The sequence below is a fragment of the Leptosomus discolor genome, chromosome Z (genome assembly GCF_034619465.1).
Source record: "Leptosomus discolor isolate bLepDis1 chromosome Z, bLepDis1.hap2, whole genome shotgun sequence".
Taxonomy (NCBI): Eukaryota; Metazoa; Chordata; class Aves; order Leptosomiformes; family Leptosomidae; genus Leptosomus; species Leptosomus discolor.
The window spans coordinates 62,524,327-62,544,727 of record NC_141419.1 but is presented as its reverse complement, the minus strand read 5'-3'; the positions used below and the strand labels follow the sequence as shown (position 1 = coordinate 62,544,727).

Below are 20,401 nucleotides of genomic sequence, written 5' to 3'. Positions count from 1 at the left end.
TGAGATACTTGTTCAACTCAAAACACAGCTGTTTTTTGAAGGTAAATTTGCAACTAAATGCACTTGGTTCACTGGATTTTTATTTCTGTGGCACGTTTATACAATAGCTATCTCAAAGAAATGTGGAGCTTTATTAAACCCTTTAAACTGGGAGAAAACACATGCTAGTATGGGTCTTACTGCCATTTGTAATTTTGTTTGTGTTGGTTTGTGATTAATGTCAGCTTTTGGCTGCTACTATTCTAGGTGGTTCTGTAATTTGAGGTGGAAATCATGGATATCCAAAGCCAACATACACAGTTCTTTTAGTGGTAAAATCCTTATATTTAAGTATACTTAGTTCTATATATTTAAAAGTTTCTCTGCTTTTTCATGGTGTTTAAATGGTTAAATGGATCTGTTTATGCACTGAAAAGCTAGCATATAGAAAAGTTAGTCAGGAACACATCCTGAAAGGTAGAGAATATATGATAAGGTTGCTTTGGACTTCATAAATTACATATTGATCCCCCCATGCGTTCAAAAGATTTTGTTTCAGGTTGCGATAAAGGTAACACTCACCTCTGCTGCTTCTACGGCTTTGCCAGCAGCTCACTTATTTCAGTACTGTAAATTGTGTTGAGGATAATAAGAATGCCACTTTATATAAGAACTTTTTCAGAACTCCCAGGTCTTCAGAACTGTCTGTGTTCTTCTTGTATGTTAGCAAGATGCCTATGAATTGAATGAATGTGTTTTCTTGTGGTCTGTGAATTTGCGTGTGTACCACATATGCATACGTAATATCGTTATATTACATTATTAATTGAATGCTGCCCCTACTGCTGTTCCAGATAGTCTCTGTTGACTAGTGCCCTATTTTAGATGCAGGCTTTCCAGCTCATGCAGCTCTCTCTGCTGGTCAACCGGTATAATCAGATGTCCCTTAGCGAAAGCACAACCAGGATTTTTCCTGTAGTATATGCCTATCTTTTCCTACTTAAGAGTCAGGAGGTGTCACTGGAGAACATCAGTTGCCTTCCTCTTTAAATCCTTTCAAGATCACTTATTACTTAAATTGTATAATTGTGCCTCAACGTGTTCTGTTCCAGTGTGAGTCATTGTCCTTGCCACATAGATTTGCAGTCCTGCCTAATCTTGCTGCCACGTTCTGTCTCTTTCCTTAAGAGGGAAATGGCCTGCTTGCTTTCTTTTCTTTTCTTGCCCTGTTTACCCAGATATTTTAGTATGGAGTTGTTACTTTATAATGGCTTGTCTTATGTGATGAAACGGCTGCTAATAGTAGGTATTTTCTTCATGTCTGAAAATATCTGTGAGATGTGCTGGTTTGAGTTTGATTTCATTACTTGGAAGTTGACTTGTCGAGTGGCTGGTAACTTAGAAGACACAGAATCATTATCTAAGTTACTATGATTCTCTTTTCCTTTTGGGTCACAGAAAAAGCAGATTGCCTAGTCAGTAGGATGGGAGGGAAAAAATGTAGAAAGTGACAAGAGAAGATGGAGAGAGGAAGCATTGGAAGAGAAAGAGGAAATTGTATGGAAGTCAGGACTGATGTGGGATCTTAAGGTTAACATTTGGAGGGGAAAAAAAAAGTAAACTATCTTTACCTTAAATGGTAGAACTCAAATATCTTCAGGTCTGATGATTTTCTTGTTTGAAGGCCAGAGGGATTTTCAGAACTGTCAGACATGCCTAATGCCCATCAAAATCAGTTAATCTTTTGAGTGACTTCTATATTTTAATCCATAGAATCATTAGGTTGGAAAAGACCTCTTAAGATCATCAAGTTCAACCATCAACCCAACACCACCATCCCACTAAACCATGTCCCTAAGTGCCACATCTGAACATTTTTTGAATGCCTCCAGGGATGGTGACTCCACCACTTCCCTGGGCAGCCTGTTCCAATGTTTGACCACTCTTTCAGTGAAGAAATTTTTTCTAATGTCCAATCTAAATCTCCCCTGGCACAGCTTGAGGCCATCACCTCTCGTCCTGTCACTTGTTACTTGGGAGAAGAGACCGATCCCCACCTCACTACAGCTTCTTTTCAGGCAGTTGTAGAGAGCAATAAGGTCTCCCCTCAGCCTCCTCTTCTCCAGACTAAACAGCCCCAGTTCCCTCAGCCGCTCCTCATCAGACCTGTTCTCCAGACCCCTCACCAGCTTTGTTGCCCTTCTCTGGACACGCTCCAGCACCTCAATGTCCTTCTTGTAGTGAGGGGCCCAAAACCGCACACAGTATTCGAGGTGCGGCCTCACCAGTGCCCAGTACAGGGGCACGATCACCTCCCTGCTCCTGCTGGCCACACTATTGCTGATACAGGCCAGGATGCTGTTGGCCTTCTTGGCCACCTGGGCACACTGCTGGCTCATGTTCAGCTGCCTGTCAACCAGCAGCCCCAGGCCCTTTTCTGCCAGGCAGCTTTCCAGCCACTCATTCAGCTAAATGCATCCTTGTAAACCTCTGAAAACATGGTGGAAGTTGACCAGAACATTAAGCAAATCTGTGCTGTATGATTGACAAGACAGATGAATATCCGTATGGAATATTAATCTAATGGATAACATTGCTTCTCTGCATATTCCTACAAAACGTGTTACTGAGATTTTTTTGTTCCCACTGATGTACCACAGAGATGATTTCAATACAGTCATCTTATCCTGAGTCTAATACTAGTTTTGGGCGAGAAATGAACACAGAATTAGTCTGATAGTGACAGAGGCCTGGACTCTTGCAGGTATGAAAACCCCCTATAATATTATGTTTTTCTCTTTTTAGCGTAGTGTCACATATGATTTCTAAGAATGTGTTCGTTTTTATATGTCATCATTTTTATAAAGGTAGATGATGAAAATCAGTTCAGTCCTGCTCCATGTACTTCATTGCATGTTTTGTGTATTTTAGTTTACTTGTATTCGAATTGTAAGCTTAGTATGCCAAATTCTGTAATTCTTCTGTATCAGGAAAATGGATGAAAAAGTTGAGTCTACTTTGCAAATTAGACGTATCCCAAGAGGAGGAGTGTGTTAGCTCTTATTTTTCCCTGTCTTCGTTCCTTGTAAGCAGGACAACAGATACATTTTGGAAGCTTAGTAGTGCTCTGACTTATATTACCAGTCTCAAAAGGCCAGTAATCATCATCTGCCTTAGAAATTAGAACTGAATGTTTCATGCAGTTGAAACTTTTTTGTTACAACTGCATGAAAGAAGAAAAAAAAAAAAAAGAGCAGCATGGTTGGTAGGAAACTGAAATATTGTCATGGTGCTGTAGAATTAAATGACACGTGGCATTCATATGTGTTTGGAACAAAAGTAAGTGTTAGTCATCTTAAATGTTCACATAAAAATGTCCAGTCCATCTTGGTGTTAGCATTTATCACTTAGCAGGAAATCATGTTTTAAAGTCAAATAATTAAGAGAATGGTTTGATTGATATGTGGTTCATCCACTGCCCTGTAGTGACACACAAACCTAAGAATTAACAAATATACTTACGTAGGAGAAAACAGTAGTTCTGAAGTTACTACTATCAAGCAGTTGTATCTGCCCTACAAGACTTCCCTGAGCCTATTAGGAAGCTTTAATTGTGCAGTATTTTCCTTATAATGTATTTTCCTAGGTATAATTGTCCAACTTCTCAGAAGCTCTAAACTTGGCTGAGAACTCTGCTGCATAGGCAATATACAAATGCAGAACAGAAAAATTTGCCTAGACTCTACACAGAAGACAGTATGCAGCAAATATAGCCAGATGAGTAGGAAAGGCAAGGAGCCAATAGCGGTCAGGTTGGCAGGCAGCACTTCAACAGCTTTTTAGTTTTTTTCTTTTACCTTTTTTTTTGGGTAGCTGTCAGAATCTTACGATGGAAACAATGCAGATGCATCAGTGGTATGATGGATGTTTCACGGAGAGTGCCTCTTGGAAAGAGCAGCAGTTTGGAAGAGGTTTATTTCCAACAATAATTGGGACAGGGAGACTGTTTTTTTGTATTGATCTGGTGGGGAATGAATGGGAAACAGAAACTGTGAAGATGAAAAAGTAGAACAAGAGGAAAGAATGAGCAAGGACAGAAAATGGAGCAGAATTAGTGGAAATACTGAGATCAAAGGATGGGATCAGACATACAAGTCAATTTGTGACATCATCAAGTTAAGCAAAAGTAGTGGAAGGAAAGAAACAGTGAGAAGGGTACAGAGGTAAGACTATTTAGCAGTTTGCTTGCCCTGGGAAGAAATCAGAACAGGAAGAAGCAGAGGCAGGAGAATGGATTCTGAAGTGCAAGTTGAGCACCATGGGGTTCAGTTATGCTGGAGAGAATGTCCTTTCACTAGTAAAATGACCATGTTAGAGAAAAACTATATGTACTGGAAGTTCAAGCTGATCAGTTGCAAGGTGGTCCTCAGTTTGAATGGAAACAGAAGCTTATGGAGATGCTAAAGTGAGGTGGGAGAAAGATAGAGTGAGAGCAGATGTGAGGATGCACAGAATGGAGGGGACAGAAATGAAGGGGAATTCAGATTCAATAATCATGTAAGTAGACTGAGAAAAGAACAGAAAGGATATCAAAATGGCCAGTGCTGATGGAGAGAGGAATAGGTGGCAGGTAGAATTGTGGGGCTGAAGATTGTAGAGGAGAGATGCATTATCAGAGAGCAGAATGTTGTTTGATGGAGATCCTTTGTCTGACTGTTAAAATGTGGGCCCTCTCTGGAAGGAAACAAGAGACCTGATTACCCAGAATATGGAAAAGGCTGAGATACTCAACTTTTTTGCCTCTGTCTTCACTGGCAAGTGCTCCCAAGTTACAGAAGGCAAAGGCAGGGACTGGGAGAATGAAGACCTGCCCATTGTAGGAAAAGGCCATCTAAGGAACCTGAAGGTGCACAAGTCCATGGGACCTGATGAAATGCATTCGTGGGTCCTGAGAGAACTGGTGGATGAAGTTGCTAAGTCACGATCCATCATATTTGAGAAGTTGAAGCAGTCCAGCGAAGTTCCTGCTGACTGGAAAAGGGGAAACAACCCAAATTTTCAAAAAGTGAAGAAAGGAAAACCTGGGGAACTACAGGCCAGTCAGTCTCACCTCTGTGCCCGGCAAGATAATGGAGCAGATCCTCCTGGAAACTATGCTAAAGCACATGGAAAATAAGGAGGTGATTGGTGATGACCAACTTGGCTCCACTAAGGGCAGATAGTGCCTGACAAATTTGGTGGCCTTCTACAACAGGTTTATGTAATGGAAAACAACATCATATACCTGGACCTGTGCAAACCATTTGGCTCTGGCCTGCACAACATCCTTGTCTCTAAACTGGAGAGACATGGATTTGATGGATGGACCACTTGATGGATCAGGAGTTGACTGGACGGTCACACTCAAAGAGTCACAGTCAACAGCTCGATGTCCAAGTGGAGATCAGTGACGAGTGGCGTTCCTCAAGGGTCAGTATTGGGACTGGTGCTGTTTGACATCCTTGTCAGTGACATGGACAGTGACATCGAGTGGCGTCAGCAAGTTTGCCGATGATACCAAGTTGTGTAGTGAGGTTGACGCACTGGAGGGAAGGGATGCCATCCAGAGAGACCTGGACAGGCTGGAGAGGTGGGCCCATGCCAACCTCATGAGGTTCAGCAAGGCCACGTGCGAGGTCCTCCACCTGGGTCAGGGCAATCCCAAGCACAGATACAGGCTGGGGGCTGGATAGAGAGCAGCCCTGCAGAAAAGCACTTGGGGATGCTGGTGGATAAAAACCAGAGTATGACCCAGCAATGTGCGCTCACAGCCCAGAAGGCCAACCGCATCCTGGGCTGCATCAAGAGAAGTGTGGCCAGCAGGTCGAGGGAGGTGATTCTCCTCTGCTCTGCTCTGGTGAGACCCCACCTGGCGTGCTGTATTCAGCTCTGGAGCCCACAACATAAGAAACCTGTTGGAGCGGGTCCAGAGGAGGGTCATGAAGAGGATCAAGGGGCTGGAGCACCTCCCTTATGAGGACAGGCTTAGAGAGTTGGGGTTGTTCAGCCTGGAGAAGACAAGGCTCTGGGGAGACCTTAAAGCCTTCCAGTACTTCAAGGGGGCCTACAGGAAAGGTGGGGAGGGACTCTTGATCAGGGAGTGCAGTGATAGGACGAGGGGTAACAGTTTCAAACTGAAAGAGGGGAGATTTAGATTAGATATTGGGAAGAAGCTCTTTCCTGTGAGAGTGGTGAGACGCTGGCACAGGTTTCCCAGAGAAGCTGTGGCTGCCCCCTCCCTGGCATTGTTCAAGGCCAGGTTGGGTGGGGTTTTGGGCAACCTGGTCTGGTGAAAGGTGCCTCTGCCATGGCAGGGGGGTTGGAACTAGGTGATCTTTAAGGTCCCTTCCAACCCAAACCATTCTATGATTCTATAATTAATACCTCTTTTGGCTCAGTGGGAGGTCAGACAAAGACAGGAATGCACCAAAAGTTAGCCAAGGGTCCGAAGTTGAAGTTTTCTGGGCTGTGAGGAGAGCTAGAGAGACCTGTTTGTTTAGGGATGGAGGTATTATGATAAGGAATTGAAATAAGTGGAAGCTGAGGAGGAGGAAGAATGTGCATTATGATAAGTGCTAAGAGTAGGGCATAGGGCATCGTAGAGAAACATAAAATACCTTCTCTCTACAGTAATGAGACCAACAGAATTGAATTTGATTTGTTAGTATTAACAGTTAACAGTTAACAGTTGGTATTAACAGAAATTATTGTAGTAACAATTTTGCGTTGGAATTGGGAACATTCAAATATTCACTGTAGTCATGGTGGCTTTAGGCAGTACAAATTAATTTAATCCTTCTGTGAAAAATGTGAAAACGCATTCACTTACTTGACTTTGTTTCAGAAATACAATGAATGTTTTTTTTCTTCTTTGAAAAGATTTTGTATATTATAACCAGGTGATGTATAATAGTGCTCATCAGTTGCTTTTCACTCAGAACTGACTGAAGAAAATGAAATGTGGTGGTCACTTACTTCCCTTGTGCACTACGCCAACTCTGGTGTTTTTTTGTTTTACTTTGGGTTCTTTTGTTTTGTTGTTTGGGTTTTTTTGTTTGTTTTGGTTTTGTGGTTTGGTTGTGGTTGGTTTTTTTTTTTTGAACCTACTAGCTGCCAATATCTTTCTTCTGCCAAGCAGTTAAAGCTTTTTCTGTGTTACATGTTACTGGTCTTGATCAGTGCCCAAAATGCTGCTGTAGGCTTTCGGCGGTGACATGGGAATGATGCTACTGGGAAAAGGATTAAAGATACAAGGTAATGTGGTGTTAGAGTAATATATATGGGGAAAAAATGATGAGTGAAACTGTCAAATAATACACCTTTTATGTGGAAAGTCTGACTGTTCTGAAATCAGGAAAGAAGGAAAGGAGTAGAATGTGTGAAGGCAATCCCTGCAAATGATCGAATACCATTTTGTCTTAGTCGCAGGTGAGATATTTTCTGAAGATACAGGATTACAAGGAAGTCTTGAACCTGATATTAAGAATAGTTGTACTGTAAAGAGCCTTATCAGCAAACAAGCACTTGTTCTACCTCTTTTCAGGTGTTGTTTATAAAGAACACAAAGATGATTTTGTGTTTGTCCTGGTTTTAAGATGTTTGTGAATCTTAAATCACTGTGAAACTACGATGGGAAAATACTATTGTAGGCTTGTCCTATTCCTAAGCTGTTTCCTGGGCGCTCATTCTTGGTGACTCTGAGAAGAGCTAGATGTGCCTTTGATCTGATCCAGTATGCGTGTTCTGAAGCAAGTGACAAGCAAATGGCTTGAAAAAAACATACTGGGAGAGAATTAGCTCTCAAAATCGTGTTCTCCTATTGTAGTTTACGTGCAGAATAAATACAAATAGCGGAATTGTTCCGTGGGCAGTTAAAAAGCAAAACTAGTCTGAAATCACACAATATGCTAAACATTGAGGCTGGTTGAGGAAAGACCTTTACCTTTTTGTCCTATAGGTGACTTGGAAACATGCTTGTGGGGTCTCTGCCAGTAGGCAAAAAGCGTGTTTAGAGTGGAATGCTCAGAAAAGCAAAAGATGACTAAGTATATGGAGTAAGCTTTGTGTGCATCAAGTGAAAACCACTCCAAAACTGTTCTAAATGTAGGTTATGTAGGTTCATAAAGAAATAAAAGAACCTTAGTTACTTTAGCTAAATTCTCTAGAGATATTTCAAAATGGGTTGGATTTACAGGTGTCAGAATGGTTGTTATATAGCAGTTTGAGGAAAAGGAGGCATGAATACTTCATATAGCTGAAAGAAATGGAAGTGACAGGCTAATGAAGAACTGTTTCCTAACTAGTAAGTATGAATAATTGAGCGTTTCTTTCATCGTTTGTTAGTTATGGAGTGTAGATGTTCTAGAAATATTTACTGATATTCCTTCACTGTGGGAGTGAAAGCAGCACCTCAGACTGTGAGGATCAAGAGACGTTAAAGACCTGAGGATGGGGCTTATTTGGAAGGAAGCAAATATTTAGTTCAGCTTTTGAATCAAGGCAGACACCTGTTCTGGATCTTCAATGAAAAAGCATGAAAGGAACGAAGTTAGGTAATGGCTGTAGTGCAAAATGTATACAACGAGATAGCTTTTTGATGATGGGTCAGTCCAAAAAAATATGGCACTCATTTGTTGTCTGTTGGTAAGTTCACATGCTTGAAAATTACGTGGCTGTAAGCACTAATAAATTGTCTCATACTGCCTATGCTTGTAGAGAATACCAATCTATTAGAGGTTTTGCTAAAAGCTGTTGTATTGTCTGATGTACCTACACTGGCCACAGGGCTTCTGTGCAACCACTGTGAGCAACGTTGAAAGAAGTATTAAGTAGTAATAATTAATTAGGAACTTACTAGGCATCACTCTGCCAGTTTCTCTTCCTGTACAGTAGTCAGCTGATCTGGGCAGTAGTCAGTAAGAAATTCACATCACATGCTGGTGATGGAAGGGAAATTAAATTTTTCAAGCTCGTCACACTGGTAGTCTAGGGAAACTTAATAATCATAAAACCATTTGTGTTGAACCGTGTCCTGCTGTGATACCTACTGCTTGTAAAACTGATACTTTAGTGATTGTAAAAACCTGCATTCTATTAACTAAAAAAAAACCCAGACTAGTCTTGCAATTTAGGCAAGTGCTTGAAGTAAAAAAGCAGTTATCGTCTTTAATTAAATTATTTCCAAAGACTGAAAAAAAGAACTACTTGAAAGGCAGGTAGCTATCACTAATTTCCATAAATCCATCATGTATATTATGACAATGGTGTGTAAAGCAGCTAGGGGAAGGAGCTGTATCACAAGTGCGTTTAATTAACTTTGAGAGCTGTGTCAGGGAATCGATGAAATGTACACCATCCATTGCGGGAGGGTTCACTGTGTGTTGGATATCATGGAACTCTTCTCAGACCTAAATGAACAGGATGGCTGAGGAGTCAGGCAGTAGAAAGACTAATGTTAACTTAGCATCAGCAGGTGAGGATCAGCCAATTGTGTTGCCCTTGCTTTTAGTGCTTCTGAACATCCAGGTTTCCTTCTCCTCAGTTTGTGCTTGGACCTCTTCAACTTCTGTATGGTTGCAAAGCCTTCAGACTGGTATTACAAAAACAAGGTTTGTTGTGGGGGAAGCCCTCTGGCAAGAAACCAGGGAACGATAAGGTGCTTCAAAAGCTGTCTGGGAGCTGATTGTCCATCGAGACCACCAGTGAGTAGAGCACTGAAACTTGTACTGATTGTGTGTCTGTTGGGCTAGAGAAGAAATTGACTAACACTGATGTATTTTATACACCTTTTCGAAGATTTTTGTAGAATCACTGGAATAGTTGGCACACCTTGCTGAAGCCTGTTTGTATTTAGGCTGGGTGTTTTAAAAGCGCTCTGGAAAACTAGGTTATTTCTCATGTTCAGGAAGAAGCAAAACTGATTTATCTAAGCAAATGTTTGCATAGACTGCCCAAGAAAAATTTTGACAGCTATGAAATCCACATATGTGAGCTGATGGACTGTACAGAACTGTTTCTACAGTTCTATTTTGTATGCACTTGGGAGACAGCCAGATGCTTATAATAATTTGTAGTTTGGCTCATTGTGTATTCCAGGTGATATTCCAGCAGCTACTTCCCTATCTCTCCATTCTGCTGGAGAATGGCAGATCATGGAGTACCTGGCTGGAACTGCAGGGATTAGAGCCACGTTGTTCTTCTCGAGGAGCATGTTGCTGCAAGTATTAACTGTTCTGATTTCTTTCAGTAAGACTAGTTAGCTCTGCAACAGGTAGCGTTTGTTCATAGTTGAAACTCTAAATAGTTTTTATTCTGTCATTGGGAATATGCGTAGCATGTCCTCTGGTGCCATGCTGGCTCAAGTTTATTGAGGAATAGGGAATTTTTACTGGTATTTTTACACATTGCACAAACAGTGAGAAGGTTCAAAAGGTGATTTGGACATCTGTGTTAACTTGGTCTTGCTCAGGTGGTCTACTGAAAGACTCCTTAGGCCTTCTCCTTTCTTGTTCTCACACAAATCACCCCTGATGGTCTTTTTATTTTTCCTCATAAAGATCTTTTCTCCCACTTCTCATTTTCTGTCTGTTTTAAAATATGGTTTTATAGGTTTCATTTATTTTGCCTTCATAAGGAAAAAGGTCTGCAAATGTCAGTAACAGGAGGGTGGCACTTGTAATTTTAATGCTCAAAGGCATTAGCAAAAGCATTAGCTGCCTTCGAGGTGTCTCCCATTTACTCCCCATGTTTAAAGAGGAATAAATGACTGAAATCCATGGTTTAAAGATCCTAATCACCACCCCCTGAGGCTCGGCAATATGATCAAATCCTCCTCCATCAACTGTTTCCAGTACTCTAAGGGAATAAGTAAATGTTGCTTGGAGAGCGATGGAAGAAAGAAAGAAATATTTGATAAGGATTAAAATAATAATTTCTCTTCCTTCTGAAAAGGATGGGGGGTGGAGTGGGGGGAGGGGAACCCACCTAACCATCTGTGGTGTGCTGTTAATAGCAGCTATTCCTGCTTACATGTAGCTATGATTTGGACACCATGGGAATGGGAAGTTAATGAATTTGTTACCTTGTGGTATGGGATGTGATCCTTACCATATGCTCTGCAGTATCTGATTTGGTAGCCTGGGGATGCTGGGCAGACTCACAGAATTGAAGGGAACTGGGAAAGGAGAGGCCTTGGTGGGGAGTCACATAGAACTGCTTTACTTGGCTGTGTTTGGGACCTGATTAGGAGAGACCATATCTGCCAGAGATGAGAGGGGCATGAAAGAGTTCTCTATACTCTTTCTCACAAGACAAGAATGTAGAGATGCAGAAGATAAAGTAGGACAAATATCTACCTGTTTCCTAGTTTTCTTGTTTCTTTCCCACATATGATTCAGTGTGCTGTCTTCATCTTCCACTTGAACTGAGGCTCCTGCTTTTACTTCAGTCCTTTCTTATAATGGAGTGTCTCATCCCTCTGATGTCTGTCACTGCCTCCCAGCAAATAATCACTGTGAGAAGGTAGTTTAAACTTCTTCCCAAGTTTTCATTTGTATTCAATTAGTTTTCCAAAGGTTAAAACAAAAGAGAATGCTTTGGCAGAAGTTGGTTTTGGCAGTATGCCTTAATTTCCTTCCGCTTCTTGGATTTTTCTAGGAATCAAATGGAGTCCAGACTTTTGGTCATGTCCAGTATTTACTATGTATTTTCATATACCTTCTGAGATCCAGCAGGTTCCAGCCTGCTAGTTTTTTTCATTTGCTTATATGCAATCATCTGTTTAATCTTGTGTGTATTGAGGTTATGTCTGCCTAGCAATCCACTAACTTTTAGTTTTAAACAATTCTAATTAGTTTTTAATTAGTCTTAAAAAAGGTGGAGTAAATGCTAAGTGACTGAGGTTATTTCAGTTAAAATTTGAACTTGGTTCTGTACCCAGTTGTGGGTGGGAGGTGAGAGAGGAGAATTTCTGTTAGAGAAGCTTTGTGGGGAGGAGGAATGGGGATGAGGAAGAAAGAAAAGCAGCTGTCTTTTTGACGTTTGGGTTCAGACTTGGGATACTAATCTGTGCTTTTGACCTAATAACAAATTCCAAACTTGAGGACTATTCAAGCAGCATCCAGGTTTTAGTGTAAGGGATTCTCAAATCTTTGTAGATCTCTCCTCTCTTCTGTCTTGATTCCCTCTTTTTTTGCCCAAGGATTTGCCTGTTTTTCCTGTTGCCCCCTCTTTTTTCTGCTTTCTGGCAGAGACAGTGTACAACACATAAAATTGTCTGAAGTCTTCAGGTGTGACTCAGCTGCTGTGCGTACATTGCTTAACAGGACGTAGTCTGAGAGGGGTAATTTGGCTTTAGGAGGTTTCCACATCAGATGAGATGGAATCCTTCACCTTCTGGATCTTCACCAGAGAATGAATCATTCCATTACACTGTCTTATTGTCAACAAAAGCATGTGGCTGGTGAAAGGAAAGCTCTGTTATGCGGAGTCTTACATTATTCTGGTTTTAGGGGGTCTCTAATGTCTTTTATTGATTATGAGAGTCTCAAACTACTTTAACTTCTTTTCTCAAAAAGGAAGTGCTATACCACTTCTTGCAATCCTGACTGTGTCTGCCTGAAGTGACTGGCAGGATCTGTTCCAGCTTATGCTGTCCTTACATGGGATCATGGTGACGTATACTGCTTATGCCAGTAGGTTGGTGACGTCAAGTGTAAAATGGCGATATTGTCTATGAACAGTTTTCAGGGGAGGGGAAGCATCTGCGGAATGAGATAAACTTCACTTCTTTTAGAACCCATCACTCTTGAATGAGGATGGAAGAATAACAAGAGCCCATTTCTGTGAACTCATTGTGTTTACTGCTTTGCATAATGCAGAGGCATTAAGTCTACATAGTAATGGCATTTAGACTGGATCAGTACCACAGAACCACCATCTGTTGAAGACATGAGGGTTATCTTGATCAACTATGAGGTACTGAACAATACACGTACAGGCTTTCATAGAGATGTTCACAGTAGTGTCACATTTGTTACCTGTTTCTCTTTTTACTGGACTCCAAAGAGTAGTTGAGAATGGAAATCTTAAACAGTTTGCAGAATCATTGTGTTGTGTTACTTTGAGACGTGTTAAATATATTGCATCAGTGTCCTTCCCTCTTAATGCCTTTTTTTTTCCCCCTTGGTATGGTTTGGTTTTTTCTTACACGTGCACTTTGTATTGAACTGTTCAGGAGAGTTTCTTTTTCTTTCACCTGCCTGAGGTTTCCTCTATATACTAAAACTGAAAAATGTATAAGGAAGGGTTAAATTTTAAAATGGATTTCCTTTTGCAGTGTTTAAGCAGTTTGGACATTTCAACAGTACTTCCTTTATGATTTTACTTATTTTTTCAACTGTTTACCTTCCTTGAAAGGAATTGTGAGGTTTTTTTCTTTACAATGAAATTTGTTCTATTAATGAACATGAAACAAATTTTTTTCTTTACAATGAAATTTGTTCTATTAATGAACATGAAACAAACATGAATTTCATGAAACAAATAATTATGTTTATATCTGACCTACCAGTGGCTTACAGTGTTGAACTTAGGCAAATAGTTTAGAACCTTGTACTTGTGTTATGCCTGGAAAAGAAGGAAGGTGACAATGTTTCATGTAAAGCACTCTAGTACTGAAGTGAAATGCAAACTGAAAATACGAAGATTACTGTGCATAGTTACGGAGTTGTGCAAATAGGTAAATATTGCCTATACTGTGGAAGTAATCTGATGTCACTGAGGTTTGTCACTGACAGAAGCATGCTTTGTCTTCTACAGCAGAGCTGCATTATGGGGTTTTGTTTTTAAATAAACTTGATACCAAAGTATACTATCAGTGATCTAAAAAATTAAGGCCATGGTCTGGCTTCTTCTGTAATTTTGGTGGGGTTTTTTTACTTTTTTTTTTGTCTGTGTGCTAGTCAGAGGAAAGTAGTGGCACTGTGACCTTACTTGCTTTTGCTTTAGCAAAATGTTTTGCTTGTTTTGCTTTAACAAAATGAAACTCAATTCAGTTATTTGATGAATTGGCAGAAGAGTATCTTGATATTTAGTTTGGATCTAGGTGTGGGTGGACTGTTTCTTGCATGTGCTAGCGGTCAAAGTCCTTACCATATACCAATTAAGGAAAAAAAAAACCAACCCTGTTTGAAAGACTGTTTACTGGTAGGTGAGCGAGCAGATGTGGCAAATGCTTAAGGGCAGGGGGGAGTAGAGAGAGATCTATTTATAGATCCTGGAATGCTTGGTCAGAAATGGTCCTTTCAGACATATTTAATTCCTGGTTAGGATTTTTAATTGGATTTAGTTTGCTAATTGGAATATACATTTAACAAATCCAATAACTAATAGTATTTACAGTAATATGTAGTTTTTTAGGGTTTATCTTCAAGAACTCAAAGCATGCATAAAGAGAGGAGAGACCATGGTTGGTTTTAAACTTGTAGCTTATTTCAGTGGGTCTCAGCAATTTCTTATACCTGAAAAAGTATGCGCAAAAACCTTAGAATGATTAGTTCAGCTGGAGATGTGTCTTACTCAGTGTAGTCTTCAAGTTACAAAAAAACTTGGCTGTAGTACACTGTATTTCACTTGTATCCTAGACTTAGCTCCAGCTTATCTAACTAAATTGTTTTCAATGAAGTAAAAAGTGGCGAAGAGTTTGCAGTGTCTTTCGGCAGGGGCTGGCTGGTTTTTCATTGCATCATGGTCGTCATAGTCATAGGGGTTTTTTGTCATGTCTTCATTAGCCACATGTTAAGTAGTGTGGAATACTGAATCTTTTTCTGTTTTGCCTTGGAAAGTGGTTCTTGAGATCCATGAAGGTTTACTCCTTTGCAACAGCTTGTTCCAAATCCTGGCAGAGAGGTCTGAAATTCTTGGTTTGGCAGAGGTGAGGTGGAGCTGCAAATAAGTATGTATAACACGCTGAAAAGTTCTATAGAAAATGGAAGTGGTTTGTGAGATTGATCTAGGAAAAAGCCGATCTTGTCTGTTATTTGGACAATAGACTATCCTAAATTTTTAACAGATCACCTTAGGTAGATTTGAATTTCCCATCCAAAAGTAGGTGCAAAAATACCACCTCTAGGCAAGACTTCTGGCTTGGAGTGTGGTGTAGCAGGAAGAACTGATGTGTCTTGGTTCGTATTACTGAGTGGGTACATCCACAGAACATTCTTTAGAGTAGTGGGAACCCATACGAGATAGAAATATAGATGAGAGCCCTAGGCTTAAGGGCTCAGAGGCAAATCTTATGTTGGAATTTGACTTACGTACTGAGAGACCTAAGTGTGTAAACTTTTTTTAGTTTTCTTTCATCAGAAAGACTTTTAAGACTAGTTGAATAATTACTCAGTGGGAATTTTGTAATGTAACTTTTTTATAAACAGCTTATCAGTTTAAAAATACTGTCATACTATAAATGTTTCATCTTTATTTTATAATGCCTTCTCATAAAGGAACTGATAATAGCACAATCTATAGCAGAACATTTTGAAATCCAGAAAAGAACACTGTATCTTCTGTCCTGGTTTGAGCTAGAACAGGACTAATTCTGTTCAGCGATGTTGCTTTTTAGCTAAGTCTCTTCTGAGTGACAGCACTTTCTGCACTTTTCTGAGTGTCAGTGTATTTTTCCAGATGGTGTCCGCTTTTAGTGGCGATAGTGCTTGGTGTTTATAGTTACTACCAAGGAATGGTGTTCAGAAAGGCTCTTGCTTATACTTGCTCCAATAGAAACCAAAGTAATTACTAAATCTTGTACACCATATTTACCAGTATTGTTTAGTATCTTCATCAATGACAGGTGGTGGGATTGAGTGCACCCTCAGCAAGTTTGCAGATGACACCAAGCTGTGTGGTGAGGTCAACACCCTGGAGGGAAGGGAGGCCATCGAGAGGGACCTGGACAGGCTGGAGAGGTGGGCCTGTGTGAACCTCATGAGGTTCAACAAGGCCACATGCAAGGTCCTGCACCTGGGTCGGGGCAATCCCAAGCACAAATACAGGCTGGGGGATGAGTGGATGGAGACCGGCCCAGTGGAGGAGGGACTTGGGGGTGCTGGTGGATGAAAACATGCATGAGCCAGCAACATGTGCTTGCAGTCCAGAAGGCCAGCTGTATACTGGGCTGCATCAAAAGAAGTGTGGCCAGCAGGTCAAGGGAGGGGATTCTCTCCCCCTACTCTGCTCTGGTGAGACCCCACCTGAAGCACTGCATCCAGCTCTGGAGTCCTCAGTACAAGAAAGACATGGACCTGCTTGAGCGGGTCCAGAGGAGAGCGACAAAAGTGATCAGGGGGCTGGAGCACCTCCACCCTGAGAAGAGTTTGAGAGCGTTGGGGTTGTTCAGCCTGGAGAAGGCTCTGGGTGGACCTTATAGCGGCCTTCCAGTACTTCAAGGGGGCCTGTGACGAAGATGGGGGCAATCTTTTTAGCGAGGCCTGTCATGAGAGGACAAGCAGCAATGTTTTTAAACTAGAGAAGAGTAGATTCAGACTAGATAGGAAGACATTTTTTATGATGAGAGTGGTGAAACACTGGAGCAGGTTGCCCAGAGAGGTGGTAGAAGTCCCATCCCTGGAAGCATTCAGATCAGGTTGGACAGGGCTCTGAGCAACCTGTTCTATCTAAAGATGTCCCTGCTCACTGCCAGGGATGACCTTTAAAGGTCCCTTCCAACCCAAACTGTTCTATGATTCTATGTTGAAGTGCCATAAGTAAAAGGAGTTGTAATGAAGTAAAAAGGTGGCACCTGCAGGGAGGAGCAGACAGGACAGGTGACCCAAACTGACCAACTAAGTATTCCGTCCCATATAGGTCATATTCCCTATAAAGCTGAGGGGCCACGAGGGTCAAGCCCTCTTCTTTGATGGCTGACAGCTGAGGAGGGCTCTGTGCATCCTTCTGCCTTCGGTCCCGATCCATGCATTGCAGAATCCGGTTCCTGAATCCAGCTCCTGAGTCTGGTTCCCATCTGCTGTGGGGTCCAGCCTGGGACTGCCTCAGTGCCAGCCCTGCAATGTCACTGGTGAGGTGTGATCACCAGGGGGGTATGTTTGTATATATTTTACTATTTTCTTGTTAGTATTACTATGTTTTCTTTTATTGCTGCTGTTTCATTAAAGCTTTTTTAGTTTTCATTTCCAATCCATAAGACTCTTTTCCTTATTCTCTCTCCCTTCCCCTTCTGGGAGGGGAGAGGGGTTAATAGAGAGCGTTAGTGGCCAGCCCAGCCCTAACCCGTGACACTTATCTGATCTTCTGTACATCATAGACCAGTTACGTTTTGGCTTTCCTCCTCCACCAAGTTCAGTAACACAGGTTTATCTAAAGCCTATTTTGCAACAGTGCATCTACTCTTGATGATTTAAAGTCAAGAAATACTTAATCTGCGGCTTTCCTGACTGTTTGTTCCAGTAGTTTGATATTCTTGTTTCTGAGAGGAAAAAATGTTGTATTTCAAATAGGTATTTATTCTACAGCCATTGTATCCCCTATTTAAATCATTATTTGCATTTCCATAATGTATTTTCTTGAACCCATGTCAGACAGTCTGCTGGAGCTTTTTGATCTGTTGGAGCACAGTTTTCACACATATGCTTTCTGCCATTTCTTTATGCTTTTTCAGGATACGATATCAAGAATTATGAAAAAAGTTTTGTGTTGTTCTTATTTCAGAACTTGGGGAAATATGCAATATGAATATAGGGAGGTCTTTGTAAGTGTATCTTAATTAGGAATATTTTCTTTCTCTTTCAAAGTAAAGCATACAGTTGAACTGCATAGTCATGCTCCAAACAAGAGTTCTGTAAGTGCTGCATAATGTGACGATAGTTTGACGCTTCTCTGGTGAGGTGGAAGCACCAGTCTATCTTTTGTTGTTGTTAGTTTCTTTTGGTTTTGCTTTTAATGTACAAGAGAACACAGAATGAAATGTTACATTGTGAAGACAGGTTGTCTTAACTAAACTTTTCTTTTTCCCTGTCATTTTCATTAGAGTTTTGCAGAATATCTGCTAATGGTACATTTTGTGGCGAACCTTTGTTTACTTTCAGAGCCCTGGGTTTTTTGGCTTCCATTTTTTTCTGACAATCTGTGTTTATAGAGATAACATGATCTTGGCAAAGCATGTAGTGCTGTATCTTTGCAAAAGCTGGCTGGTATTTCAGATAGGGAACAAGTGGAGAGCTCTCAGGCCATTGATGATTAAGGAAGCATTAAGTAAACTATCAAGCAAGTACATTTTCCTGAATTACAGAGATAAAATGTCAACATTGCTATCGTAAATTATTCAACAATATGAAGCATTAAAATAGGGTTTAAAAAAAGAATGTATTACTTTGATAGAAAGGTTGAAGTATTTTTTAAAAAGAGTAACAGAAACTGCAGTATTTATATATATGGTAATTGGACTCTAATTCATTATTTGATTGGCTCGTGAATGTCTTTATATAGTTTTGGTTTTTAGAGCATTAATGTTTAATTAACTTTCATTTACAGGCATCACTTGATTTCAAACATTTCATAGTCACTGCCTCACAAGACTGTTGCTTAGATGTCTTGGAGGGTCTTTTTTGTGTTTTGCTGTATCGCATTATGTGACCAGGCCCTGATTCTGTGAGGATTTATAAATGTGATTTAGTTTGTGCACAATACCCATTTGTAGGCATGTTGAAGGTGTGTAGGATCTAAGTTGGGGGACATGGAGGGAGGTATTGTGGTTTTGGGGTTTGTTATTTGTTTGTTTTGTTGTTTAATTTGGGTTTGTGGGTTTGTTTTGGTTTTTTGAGGTAGGATTTTATTAGCTGGTTTAGAGCTTCAGGCTCTAATCTTGCCTGGGGTTTTAGCTGCTCCTGCAATACTAAAGAAAACTTAAATAAAAATGCAAGACATCTGATACAGATTGCATTGAATGGAATTATATTTTCTACAAACAAAGGTAGTTCAGAGTTGAGCACTTCTAAATAACAATGGTGTTTCAGGTTTCTGCAACTGTTATGTCACTGTAAAGAGCTAACTTTATTTCCTCTATAAAACTTTAAGCACTTTTCCAAAGGGGGCAGGAGGTGGGAGGGGCAGGAGATGACAACACCGAGATCCCCTAGAAACCACTGCATCTTGAGGAGGGAATTTGTGCATGACACTTGCATCAGGTCTGGCCTATTGATATACAGTTTCTAAACGGAAGGTGAAAAAGGGTAGGCTGAAGAGGAATAGAGTCTCTCTGGAGAGTCCAAAGGAGACTCTGGCATCTATTGCTCTTGGCTGTTCGGTAGAGATTGCTGATTCACTCTGACTTAAATGTTATCCTGTTTACATGCTGACAGTTATTTCTGCAAAGGGCTAATTTGGTGAAGCACATGTTTTCAGCTTCTCTTCAGATAGTGTAAAAGCTGCAGTAGAAGTAAGGGGATAATTTCGTTCATCCAGATGTTTTCACATTTTTATGACTATCAGATTTGCTAGTCTTTCCCTCCCCCCCACCTTTTACTGAAAAAATGTTACAGGAAACAAGGTCATACATGTTTTATCACTCAGCATATTATGCAGTGTTCTTGACAAGACCACTTTACCCTTTACTTTTGTCAAGTGGTGAAAACTGGGAGAGGAGAGAAGCCAAAGAACCTGCAAAAGTGGGAGCAGCAGGGGAATCACTGTACAATCTTGTGAAGAACATAGTGGATGTCTCTTTGTTTTCTCTTTTTGTAGGCAGAAAAGGTGTCTGGGTTGTCATGATATTCTCCATGGTACTTTACCTTGTCTGGTAAAGTGTAAAAGTATGCTTTTAAGATCTAAAGGTAGAGATTTAGAAGTTCAACAGAGAAGAGTTGTCTCAGTCATGATATTCTGGTTGTTGAAACTGGAGATGCCTTTTCATCTGAACACTGTAGCAAAGAGGCATAGCCATACTGTTCTGTTCAATTATTTCTCACTACACACAAGGTGACAGCAGATTTCCTTAATCTATCTCTGAGGTTTGAGTAACAGTTTTTTCTTAAGCTATTCTGATACTTGGCCAGTAATCAGCATCTTTTTACACTTCATTAATTTTTTCCCCCATTTATTTTTGATGGTACTGAATTCAATCTGTGTTGGAAGAGAATAAGTCACAAAATAAAAATGGCTTAACCCATGGAGGGGAAAGAAGGTTTTTGAAATGTCGTTTTGACATTTTTTGTCTCTGTTTTCGCTCTTCCTCCTTCTGTGTACTTCCTACTTGCCTACAGGAGACTAACAGTCTCACTGCCCTTCCCCCCTACCACTTAATTTTCAGCTCCTGGTTCACAGGAAGAAAATTCTAGCTCTTCAGCCCTCGTGAGTTTCTGCGCATGGTGTAAAC

At 40.6% G+C, this 20,401-nt stretch overlaps 1 protein-coding gene across 8 annotated transcripts in view; it reads left to right on the top strand.

Annotated features, from left to right (window-relative positions):
- The window catches only part of JAK2 (Janus kinase 2), a 97,774-nt gene that overhangs the window by 18,693 nt on the left and 58,680 nt on the right, over nucleotides 1-20,401 (top strand). Inside the window, exon 1 of one of the 8 annotated variants that reach the window (XM_086479052.1) lies at nucleotides 10,150-10,238. The exons of 2 other annotated variants lie outside the window; for them this stretch is intronic. The gene's annotated coding sequence lies outside the window, so the exon portion shown is untranslated. Of the gene's footprint in view, nucleotides 1-10,149; nucleotides 10,239-12,970; nucleotides 12,994-17,073; nucleotides 17,112-18,441; nucleotides 18,465-20,401 lie in introns of those variants that run through there. 5 more of the 8 variants (XM_086479051.1, XM_086479050.1, XM_086479054.1 and 2 more) reach the window with 5 other exon arrangements.